Source organism: Lagopus leucura, unplaced genomic scaffold, assembly GCF_019238085.1.
Source record: "Lagopus leucura isolate 7727_CA_CO unplaced genomic scaffold, USGS_WTPT01 Super-Scaffold_100110, whole genome shotgun sequence".
Lineage (NCBI taxonomy): Eukaryota > Metazoa > Chordata > Aves > Galliformes > Phasianidae > Lagopus > Lagopus leucura.
In genome coordinates, this window is record NW_024962326.1 from 145,306 (window position 1) to 157,609 (window position 12,304).

The 12,304-nt window shown below is 52.1% G+C and overlaps 1 protein-coding gene across 2 annotated transcripts in view; it reads left to right on the forward strand.

Moving 5' to 3' along the window:
• The window catches only part of BCDIN3D (BCDIN3 domain containing RNA methyltransferase), a 52,001-nt gene that overhangs the window by 10,538 nt on the left and 29,159 nt on the right, over positions 1 to 12,304 (forward strand). For both annotated transcript variants that reach the window (XR_006181693.1, XR_006181692.1), the window contains exon 2: positions 5,577 to 5,697. The gene's annotated coding sequence lies outside the window, so the exon portion shown is untranslated. The remainder of the gene's footprint in view (positions 1 to 5,576; positions 5,698 to 12,304) is intronic.

Sequence of the window (12,304 nt, forward strand, 5' to 3'; positions counted from 1 at the left end):
TTTCTGTGGGACTTTCCAAAATGGTGTGGCTGCTTCTGTAATGCTCTGCATGATGCTCAGGGTAAGCCTTGCCTTCATGGAGAAGCCATGTGAGAGCAAAGCGTGGAAATGTGCAAAAATAAAGCATTTGGTTTCAAGTGGGGAAAGATGCTGTCCCGAAGGGCTATGGCTCAGTGGAAGGAAGCAGGGAGCTCACAGAGGCGGTGAGATGTGTCACTGCTTTGGAGATAGGAGGGAGAAAAGGAGAGAAAATGCAGAGGATACTTGGGAATGGGGTTGGGTGCTCCTGGGGCACCTCTGCATGGGAAGATCTGTGCTCCTGAGCATTGTGCTATTGATGCTGAAATTATGAGGGCTGGTGGCTTGGTCCCCTTTAGCCTTCCGTGTAAAATGGATTTGGGAAGGGGGATTCCCAGCCCAGGCTGGGTAAGGCCAAACAACCCATTTACCTGAGCTCTGGGTTGAGGAACAACACAAAGGAAGAGCAGCCTGTGTCAGGCTTTTCTCTCCCCGCAGCCATTTTCCCAGGTGAGCAGTCGGTGTCCCAAACACTGAGCTTTGCCTTGGGGGGGAGGTGGGGAGGAAAGCTGCTCTGCTCCTCCGTGTTCTCTCTTGATCTGCATTTCTAGCTGGTGTTGTCACCAGCAAACCTGCTGTGCTCCTTGCCAGGTCTGCAGGTCTTGGCTGGTCACTGCCCTGTGCTCTGCATGGATGTGTCTGCGTTTTTCCAGAGACCAGCTTCAGCTGGTTCGTGTGAAGTGCTGACTTCAGGCATTGCATAGAGCGTGACTCAGAAGGGCAGAAGTTTGGGGAAAGGGAGGAAAGTCTTTTTAAGGAGTTGCGAGCTGAAAGCTGCTGTGAAGAGAGTTGGTAGAGGTGGCCTGGTTCTCTTCCAGCTTCAAAAGGAAGAGTGCTGAGGGTTTACAAAGAGCTGGCACAACTGCAAGGCAAAAAGAATGCTTTATTGAGTGTGTAAATGCTCGTAAAGCCAGGAGTAAAGCTGTTAATGCTGTGTATGCGTGGGTGTGGGTGCGTGTAGAGATAGGGAGGAGAAGCTGCATACCAGACTGTGCATGGGGGGATAACAGAGGGCCTGCTGTTCCATAGGAGTGGGTTGGTGACAGTCACTGTCTCCAGCAGAGCAACTGGTTGGGGCAGAACCAGGTTCCCTGCTCTGACTGCTGAGCCCAGGGCAGGTGAGTGCTGAGCCCAGCAGCTGCTCCTGAAGCCTCAGTGTAATGTCATACAAAGGTGGGCTTGCAGACCACAGAGCAGAGATGCTCAACTTGAGGTCTTGTAGAGGGAGACCACAGGGAGAAGCTCATCCTAATTCCTCTCCCCGTGATATGTCTACGGATGTCATGTAGCAGAAATACAGACTGGCTTTGTGATAAGTCAGGAGAATGGCTCCTTTTCCCCCAGCACAGGAACTGCTTTGCATGTGCACCTGCTGTGGGGTAGAGGCACCTGCACTGTGGTTGCACGATGGCAAAACAGGGATGAGGGGCAGAGGAGATGGCAGGAGCAGGTTGATCTGTGCCTGGGGAGGGAGGGAGGTTGGGGAAAGGAAAGGAGCAGCAGATGAGCTGTTCTTGAATGTAGCCCACAGGCTGAGCAGCCCCACAGGAGAGAATCCCCTCACTTCCCTCCCTCTGGCATTTCTTTGCCAAGATGCTTGCCAGACAATTTGCTGATGTGGGAGCTTTGAAGCCTCTGATGTTTGCCTTCTGTGCAAAACCCAGCGAAAGTAGGTTGGAGCCGTCTGCCCTGTTTGTGAGCAGTTCCTGCTCTGTTTGTGAGCGGTTCCCTCCCCAGGGCGATGGACGCCGTCAGATCAGAGCTCAGCAAAGGCACAAAGGGGAGCGCCAGGTGGGGCAGGCAGCCTTGCACCCCACTGCAAACAATGCTGACAGAGCCCTGCAGGGCTGGGCGGCCCAGCCTGGGATTGTCCTTTCCCAGCCAGGTGGAAAGAGAAGCCTGAGCTGTGTCTCCTGAGGTTCCCCAGCCCAGGGGCTGTCTGCCTGCCATGATTGCTCTCCTGGTTTCAGAGCAGTGTTTGCACGGATGGGGGACACAAGTGTGTATGTTTGTGTGAAGGATGGGGGGCTCCTTGTTCTTAAGCATCCCTACCTATTCCTGTCACCACTCTTTTAGTTGTGCCAAAGTCACTCTTGGCCTTTCTGTTCCTGCTTTATGTGGTTATCTAGACTATTTGGCTACTGCTGTGTACCAATACAGTCCTGTGAAGTCAGGGAAACTCTTCCCCAGTGTCTGAGAACCGAAGGAAACACTGCTCTGCAGGGCTGCAGAAACCTCGCCAGCTGTCAGCAGGTGAGCTCTGGCTGAAAGGCTCCACTGAAGGTTGCAGGTTTCTCGGTGCAGTTGGTTTTGTGCACGAGAGGAATAAAGGCCGGTTGTGAAACGCAGATCCGCATCTGAAACTGGATTTGGATCTCACCCCAGACTAAACAAATCTAAACAAATGTGATTCTGCAAGTCTTCTCAGATGATAAACACTGAGAATGGGGGCAGTTATGTACATATGCACTAGACACGTCTGTTCTGCTCTGCAGAAAGCAGCTGTGGATGTGTGAGGACCTTGCATTTTTTTTGTCTTGCAGGGTAGGATTTAACAGAAGAGCAAGGGATGTTGTCAGCCTTGGTCCTGACCATTTGCAGCCAACTTGAAGCAGAGGAGGTGATGGGAGTAATGGGAGTTGGATCTGAGCTGCCACAGCAAGATGAGCAATTGCTTTAGCAGAGCTGTACCTGGGGTGAGGGTTAACCTATGGAGTATCTACTAATATCTCTAGTTAGATGGCATGCATTCTGCATCTGCTAGGGTTGCTTTTTGGTAAGGGGAAATATTTCTCTCACTTCAGTTTAGCAGCTGGAAGTGTGAAGGACGTTTAATGCTGCTAAGGGAGATTCACTCTTGGCTGACTTGGGGCCTTTCTGTCCTTTAATTTACCTAAGTAGGACCTACTCCCCCCCCCTGCTTAAGGCTTTATGTTCTCCCTCCTTTCCAAGCAGCAATCGGTAAGCAGGTTTTACAGTGGAAATCAATGTTTCTATAGCAGCTTCTGTGAAGCATTATGCTTATCTGAATTGCTCTCTGCTAGATGTTCCTGAGAAACAAGAGGACAGCGAGAGCATTAGGTGAGTACAGACACAGCTGGGTGGGATCTGTGAATGATCCAAGACTGTGTCAAAACATCCCCACCCCATTCCTTGCATGGCTGGGATGGTTTGCAAAAAGCTCCTACTTCTCAGTAAGTGGTAGAGAAGTTGGTACAAAAGCAGCTCTCAGAAGGGAGCCAGGCCTGCTGTGCTGCTGTAGTTGAGGCTCGCTGAGATTTCTCCTTGTTCCTCTTGGGATTAAGCTGGCAGAGAAGGGACAGATGCCAGTGTCTGTTTTTAGCTGCATAAATCAGGAGCAAGGTGATGAGAATAATCAGGCTGAAGTTCTACTTAATCTGCCATTTCTGCTGCTTGTCGAAAGAAGCATCCTCATAGAATGACCTGGGTTGAAAAGGACCATAATGAACATTTAATTTCAACCCCTCTGCTATGTGCAGGGTCGCCAACCACCAGACCAGGCTGCCCAGAGCCATATCCAGCCTGGCTCTGAACACCTCAAGGGATGGGGCATCCACAACATAATAACCTTCAATAAGGTTTCAGGCTGGTCCCAATAATTCTGTCCTGTTAGTGCTGTCCATTACCTGCTGTAAATTGACTTCAGAATGGAGCTGTGATTTCAGCATGATTTTATAAAGCTTGGGAGCATCGTGGGTCTTCCCATGCTGACACTGCCTGTTCCTTGTGCAGCTGGAGGACCTGGATGGACACCTGGATGGTGAAGAAATGGGGTCTTCCCAGGCTGGAGTGGCAATGGAATTGGAATGGGTCAGCCCTACTGTAGGTAGGGGAGATTGAAATGCTGACCCTTCCCCAAACTGAGTGGAGATGCAGCCAGGAGGCAGTTCCAGTTGTGAACCCCAGCACAGCAGACTGGGGCTCGGCTGCAGTCAAGGCTTGGTTTATACACTCAAAGCCACTGTCTTGAGTTACTTCTTACTCTACTTAAGGTCTCAACAAAGACTGAGAAGCACTGAACACGTTTGAAGGTCATGGTTCTGGTTTTTGTATGAAGCTTCAGTCCTCCCAACCACTGAGTCCTTTTCCTTGGTCCCATTAGGATCCCTCAGGACCTTCTAAAGTGGAGGCTCCTTCTCCAGGTCCTCTTGGCATTGCTGCCCTAAATAATACGTGTTGTATAATCTGCAGAGCAAGCTCCAGATACGAATGTGGGCGAATCCTCCAGGGAGAACTGAATTCAGTGCTCAGGTCAGAACATGTCCCATGGGTGTTTGTTGTGAGTGTGAGCTGGCTGTCTGGGAAGCTGCCAGGATGGCATGGATGGAGGCTTCTGCTCCATCAGAAACGGGACTGCACAGTACAGAATTAGATGGAGAAAGCTCTGACATGAGGGCTGAATAACCAGCTGTGGTCTGGCTGTTGAGAGGGGAAAACGTGCTGTCTGCCCCAAAGTTTCAGGTTTCTGAGCAAATCCGAAGCTAAATGAGTGAATTTCAGAGGTTTTTAGCACGCTGCAGTCCAGAGTTCTAAAAGAAAAAGATGTTTTGCATTGGTTCTTCCTTGCCTAGGTTATACATATTCACTACCAGTTTGTGAGTTTTGAGCCAGCAATGGTTCCACCATGTTCCCCTGATGTCAAAACCTGGGACTTGATCTGACCTGGTGGGAGAGCTGGCACTGAGCAAGTGAACTGGTGACACTGGCTTCAGTGGAGCCAGGCAGGTTTCTAGCTAGTAAAGTGCTAAGGGAGTCCTGGATTTATACCTTGAGGCCAATGAGACAAGGGAGGCATAAACCCAGAGTGGTTCTGGACCGATCTGATGTGACCTTGCTTCTTGATTTGTGTTTCTCATCCCTGTTTTGTATGCAGAAAGCTCCTGGTGGAATGGAACAGGCTCAGCAGCGTAGTGGGCATGGCCCCAAGCTGATGGAGCCCGTAGGGCACTGGGACACTGCTCTCAGATGTGGGGTTTGATTAATGCTCCATAGGGCCAGGGGTAGGATTCAGGCATCCCCTTGTTCCCTTCCAACTGTGATGTTCTATGATTTTTGTGTTGCTGGTGGTGTCATTCAGCCCTGCTGCACTAACCCTGCACTGGGTAGATCACAGTGGATACTTTTGGGTATGCTGAAAGAGCTGGAAACAGAACCCAGGTTCTCTCTTTTCTCTTGAGGTGTGAACCCCTTCCCTGCATGTTGGTTGGGGCAGCTCAAGGAGGCACGTGTTTGCTGGGAGGCTGAAGCTACTGGCTGGGAAGGGTCCTGGTGTTGCACTGGGGCACCACCAGGGTGGGAATATTTGAAATCAGGAGGTTTGTTGCACTCTTGGTGTCAGTTCCAGTGCTATTAGTGAGAGTAAGCTGGACATGTGGGCAACAAGGAGCCAGGCAGTGAGCAGACAGGTTTGGCAATGCTGAAAAATGATCTGGGTGCATTCTCATGAGCAAAACTCCAGCCCAGTGTCACCTTTGCAGGAGGAGGCTGCATCCTGAGCAAGCCCAGCGGAGGGACCCTCCATGCAGAGGGGCTGCCTGGCCCCACACATCCTGCCCCCCTCCTGGCGTTCCCAACCCTCTTCCTGCGTCAGAGCTCCCGGTGAGTCACAGCTGGGATTCCTCAGCTCTGAAGTGGTTCCTTCTCCTTTCTTTTCCCCCTCCCTCCGTTTCTCCTCCCCAGGTGCTGAGCTTTTTTTCCAAAGCCTTGAATTGAAGGGTGTGTCTATGAAATCTCACAAACACACGCAGGCCCTGGCAGGAATGGGTGAGCACTGTTCCCATTATGTTATGAATACCTGGCCGATTGCCACGGGGACGGTGCCAGGCTGAGCAGCCAATCTCCAGCACCTAGACCTGCTGAGCTCTGGGGTTTTCCTCCTCTCGCTAAGTCACTGCTTTGCAGAGATGGACAGTTTTAATCTCTTCTCAGCAACAGCCATGTTCTTGTACTTGCTTGGCCTGCTGTGATATCCCAGTTCCCACGGTTTGCTTCTTCCCAGGGTAACGTGCAGGTAGGGGTGGAGAGTTGAGCAGGCAGCTCCGGACTGCCCATCCTGCTCTATGACTCATCTCGGCCAATGTGCAATCTCAAATACTTTCTGTTACCCTGCCCTACATGCTGGGCACTGCCCCAGCTCACCCGGGCCCCTCCGTGTCTCTCAGCTCAATCTGCTGCATCAGGATTGGAGGCTGCCTGGTGTATCAGTGCGTTGCAGACGTCTGTCAGGCTGGGAGGGAACACAGCTGGGTGGTCAGGGCCCAAACTGCCAGCATTGACACAGGGTGAATGCGTGCTGTTTGTGCGGCTCCTTGCGCTGCTCAAATGTCACCATGAGCACTTGAGTGTTTCTAATGAGGATTTCGAGGGGTATGAGGTGTTTGAATGCTTAAGGTTAGTAGAGAAGGGGCACTGGCTGAGACTATGCATGATCTCAAGCAGATTCAGAACTGAAGCCCAGACACAAGCTCTGGTTGCTGATGTCTGCAAAGTCCCACAGGAGCTGGTCTTCCTGCTGGTAGTGCCTGCTTGCCCAGCTGAGCCACCAGAGCAAGTTTGCAGCAGGGCTCCTTGGCTGAACCCTGTCTTAAAGGGCTGGCTACCATCTGTGCTTGCAGCATGTGAATCCTGGTACAAACAGGGCCTCATCTGAGTTTTGAAGTCTCAATCTCAATCACTGATGTGACCTTTTTTCTATTTTCCCATGTTTGTTCAGCCACCAGCTCACACATCTGCCTGTGGCATCGTGGCTGTGGTCTGGACAAGCTCACCTTTCCAAGCCTCAGAGATAACCTCCCATGCTGGAAAGAGGAATGTCCCCCCTCTCTGCTGAGACCTGCTGGAGGTTAGCACAGCCATAGAACACAGCTCACACACTCCTCCTGCCTGCCTGGAGGTGCCTTGTTTGCGTCCCCAGCTTTGGGCAGAGCTTCTGCTTCTCCCATTGCCCTTTTGCTTCATGCTCTAGGTTCCCACAGGCTCCCACTGCCAGCAGGTGATGTTACTCTATGACATGAATGGTGTGTGTGTGTGTGTGTGTGTGTGTGTGTGTGCAGTGGGGAGAATAGGTCAGGAGGTGCTGGGAAATCAGCAGCACCATCGTTTGGATTTGTGCCTTCTGTGGAACGAAACGTTGCTCTCCCCCATGTGCTGATCCCCATCCTCTCTGCCCCCACATCAGTGCTCTGTCCTCTTGGAGGGCTGTGCAGGATTATATATGGGCAAACACCAGAAGGCCAACCCAATTTCCATTTTGTTTCAGGTAAGGCTTCTTTCAGACCCGTGGCAGCCTTGTGGAAATGCAGGTATTTGGGTGGGGAGTGCGTTGAAGCAGCAGCTGCTGTGAGTCCCTGGTATGCCTGGAGGTGGAGGCGTGGGACCTATGGGCACTCCCACCCCATAAGCCCAAGGGCAGTGAGCTGACACAACTCTCCTGGAATCTGTCCCGCTCTAACCAGGATTGTTGGCAGGCGGGTACCGAATCTTGGCAGCACAACAAGAGAATGCTGGTTTCTCTGAAATTCCTGGGCTCGTTTGGTCAGGGTGCTGGCATGCAGAGCCAGGGAAGAGTTGGCACGTGCGTGGCTGCAGCAGAGCAGTGGAGCCTGGAAATGGACTGAGGGCTGGCAGCTCAGGGTCTGTCCTGCATCCCTCTCAGCTGGTAGCAGCTTTGGGTCTGGATGGGGGTTTTTGGATGTTCTTAATTTCGTCACTAATCTATAAGTGGTGGTCCAACTTTGTCCTTCATTTCTCCTCTCAGGGATGAGGTGCCGTGCCAGGACTGGGAGCCACTGGGCTAGTAGGCTGTCAGCCCCATTACACCAGTTCTGGCAGTGCTGGGAATCCCACCAGTGACTGGGAAATGCGTGGGGCTCCCTCTGGCTCCTGTTCCCTCAACCCAAAGGTAGGCTGAGGGCATCCCAAAGCTGTAGCTCCTTTAGCAGGTCTGCACAGGCACTACTGTCTCCCAGGTACTATTTAGGAGGTAGAGACCCTAGGGCTGCCCTGTGCAAGCAAGGTACAGAAGGAGATGGAAACAAAACAGCCAGGCTGGCTGCAGTACAGAACAAGAGGTTTTTCACATGTCTGGGACAGTGAATGACTGGAAATAGTTGGAAGAAAGGTGGGATTTGTGAGATGCAACAACTGCGTTGTGGGGCAGCCCTCCCTTGCAGCAGTCAAACTGAGCTCATTCACAAGGAGTCTGAAGGGCTGCAGGAGAGGAAAGCCCCAACTGTGCTCTGTGCCCAATGGTCGATTCATACAGGCCAGAATTTCCCTGTCTTGTGCCAGTTTGGAGCAAGACTATGAGAACTCTGTCTCCTTGCCCTGCTGCAGGTAGAGCTTGGCATGCCTGCCTGAGGAGGCAGGGCGTTGGGCAGGGAAGGTTGGGCCTTGGCAAACTGGGCATGGTTCAGGTGTTTGCCTTCCTCCTGGATTGGCCACGGGGAGAAGAACTTGGCCTTATATGGTCAAAAAAAAGCCTATGCCGGCGGTGCTCCTCCCTGTGAAGAGACACGTGGAGAGGTGTGGATGGGCCGATGGGGTCGGGCGTGTTTTCCTCCATCCTCCCCTGCCCTCCCCTCCCTTCTCCAGATACCCTGGAGACAATTATGGCATTTGGTTTGCAGCCCAAACGTGGCTGATTGCTGGGGCTTGCAAAAAGGCCGCTTCCCTCAGCGGGTGCTGCTGGTTTTGTGTGCCCCCAAGAGCTGAGGGGTGATGGATGGGCACAAAATGGTGCCTGTGGTCAGGGTTGAGTATTTCATCAGGCTCGGGCGTCTGGAAAGATGGTAGTAGTGGTACAAATCATTGCCTCTCTGCTGGTTAAATCTCTTTCCTGCTTGTTTAATTGCCTGTGGGAGTGTTTGGTTAGGAAAGCTAAACTATAGAACAGCCCCCCTCCCCAAAAAGAAACCACAGAAAGGCTTGATCCTGTCTTAGGTTGCAGACGAAGATGCATGGGAGAAACTGAGGCACAGTCCAAGATAATATAGGAAGAAATATCTGTCACAGCTCTTCTCTTTGCACAGGATTGAGGGAGTTCTATTTCCCAGTGGCTGGGTTCTTGGGCTGAGCCACTTCCAGCCCTGGCAATGACTGTGGCAATGCAGGCTGGGAGGTGAGCCTGAGGGATCTGTCGTTCTTCCCTTATCTTGCACCCTGTGTCTTGGAGTTGCTCCAGATGTGAGCTGGAACCAGGAGGAGCAGTTCTGGGTGAAGTGGGATGGGCAGATTAAAGTGGGCTGGAGGGTGCTTAGGGGTGGGTGCAGTGGGGGGCCCTACTGCAGCGGGACTCGGGAAAAGATGCAGTGGAAAGTCTGTAGAACTCTGGGGACATCTCTTATCCACCCCAGGAACGCATTTCCATCTCAGTTCCCACACATTTAATATTATGGAACGTGTGAAAGACTTTGCCATCCCTCTGGTACGAAGCATGAACCTCACTTGCACTGATGTCCCTCGTCTAAATTTCTTTGCACCTCTGAGCCTGGCTGCTTAATGTCCTGCATTGAGTCCAGGTCTGTGATATCTTTATTGGAGCCTCATAAAGCTCTCTTTGCTTCTCCTGAAGGAACGTGGCTGAATCTGGAGGGGGTAGAAATGTGTGAGAAGAAGCAGACAGCTGTCCAGCTGCAGGTGGGAGCCTGGTTCCTGCAAAGCAGGTGGGCTGAAGGTTGCACGTCCCATGGAAATCTTGCTTTAACTCTTTATAAAAAGTCATTTTAGTGATTACTGACGAGGTTTAGCCCCATGGCAGACCTCAGTGGCTCAATTTCCCTTCATAACCACTGTGATTCCCCCCACGAAGTGTCCAGGGAGAGATGTTCACCACGCTTTGTACTGTTTCTTGTAACCTGAGAGCTGTTGTTCTTCTCCTGGGAGGCTGGGCTTGCTGGAAGGAAAAAAAGGAGAGAGTTGTTCGGCTGTTGCAGTGCTTGGAAGCCTCTGAGTCCTTTGGAAGCTCTTGCAATGGTATCACCTGCCCAGGAGAGGGAGCCTGGAGCTCACACTTGGGTGCTCCCCAGCCCAGGAGGCAGCGGCTCAGGCACGCGGTGCCCTTAGATGTGGTCTGGGGCTCAGGCACTGCCCGGGTGGAAAACAGCAGAGGAGCCCTGTTTCTTCCCTCTGTCTGCTCCAGCTTGTCTCCTGGACTCTGTCCCAATTGCTGTTGTGCAGATGCAGATATTTGCCTGCTGATCCTCCCTGCCAGAGTCTGCACCACCAGCACTGGCTCTGCTCCTGCTTTCAGCGCACGGCTTTATCAATCCCTGGGTTTTTCCCCTGGGCTTTGTGTCACAACTGGGCCATGTCCTGGACATCTGATGTCTCCTTCCCCTGTGCTGGAGTAGGCACTTCGATCTTTGGCCCCAGAGAGAGTTTGAGATCATCTTTGGGAAACCTCTTGCTGTTGAAGTGATGTGGCTTTACCTGGATCAGCTGTGCTTTGGATTGTGCATACAGCTGGCCAACTAATGAGGTTGAGCTTGCCTTTTTTTCAGCAGCAGCTAAATCTGGTGGCCACAGCACTGACTGCTGTGCTAGCTCAGCTTTATTCCCCTTTTAGGGCTGTCTGCTGCCACCCCAAAGGGAATTGTGAGATCCTGAGTTGATGGTACTGCCCTGTATTCCTGCAGTATTCAAGAGTTGTGTTGTCCTTCACTGGGGAAAAAAAGCTAGCAGAACTTCCCCATGGAATTTAACAGCTGCTTTTGGGGTGCAGGCCATTTCTCTGCTGTAACAGGAATTAGCCCTAAGGAAGGGACTGGTCCTTTAGATAAAATCAGCACTTAAGGGATAGTATGGTGGAGGAGTAGGACTGGTAGATGCACAGATAGGGGTGTCCCAAAGGTATGGGGCCATCTTGGGCATTGCTCAGGTCCTGTCAGTGGAGTACAGGAATTATCCTGCTGCTTAGAATCGTTGCCTCAGTGCTCGGTAGCTTGATACTTTTCCCATTGTCAGGGGGAAACTGAGGCACACAGCAGTGAAGTGAGACTGTGAGATGGTAAGCTGGGGCTATCCTAACAGCTGCCCCTTTCCTACTCAAGTAGTCCTGCTTTTAGCCTGATGCTCTGGCCATAGGGTTCTTTCTCAATCTCCTGGGCAGTGGAGAGCTCAGAAACTGCAAAAAAAAAAAACAAAAAAAAAACCAACCAAACAAAAATCCATGACCCAGAAACATGAAAAGGAGAGAAAGCAGCTACAAACAGTCCCTGTACACGACTGAGCTGCTGCTGAGCTCCTGCCCTCCCCAGCCTTGCTATGAGCACGGTCCCAAACACCCCACCCTCCAGTTCTCCTGCATTGAGAGTGCTGAGCTCCCTTCTGCTCAGGTTTCACCCTGAACAACACCAGCTCTGTCTCCTTCCAGCCGTGCTCCCCGTGCCTCAACCCCACCCTGCCTTCCCACAGCCCTAGGCTGCTCAGAGCTCTCATTCATTCCTCTCCTGGGCTCTGTGCAGCTTTGCTGTCGCACGCTCTTGCACAAACCCAGCATTGTTCCTTCTCCTGGTCTGTGCTGGGTTCTGCCTCCAGGGGAAGCTCTGTGCTCAAGTTCCATCTCCTCCTGAGCTGGCAAGCTCACCCTACCATGGCTTTCCCCTCTCCCCACTCCTACTAGCCTGAGAAATTAAGAGCCCTTGCCTGTGCTATCAGCTGGTGTAACAACTGGGAGCTTTAGCTGTTAGACTGGAGCATCCTCCCTTCCTCTGATACGCTGACCCTGGAAGCAGAGCAGTTCTTTTTGTTAGGCAGCAAAGATGTTGTCCATCTCAGGTCCTCTCGCTCCTCTGGGGGCTTGTATGTTGTGGATATCCCATGTGAGCCATAGAATCATAGAATGCCTGGGGACCTTAAAGATCATGCAGTTCCAACCTTTTTACTGTTGGCATGACTTTCCCCTCTACCAGCTGCTCAGGTCCCCATCCATGGCCTTGAGCACCCCCAGGGATGAGGCATCCCTCAGCTTCTCTGAGCAGCAGTGCCGGGGCCTCATCCCCCTCAGCTGTGTATGTTCTTGAGCAAGGAGCAGCAGAAAACCACTGTGCTCTGAAGTGAGGGGCTGCATGGAAGTGTGGTTCCCTGGTGTAGAACTTGGCCCCAGCTGTGCAAAGGTTCTTTGCAGAGTTGCAGGGGGAACTGAGCAAGGAGAAGCTCAGAGCAGGGTTGGAGGAGCAGCTTGGTGCCCCTTGCAGAAACGCATCAT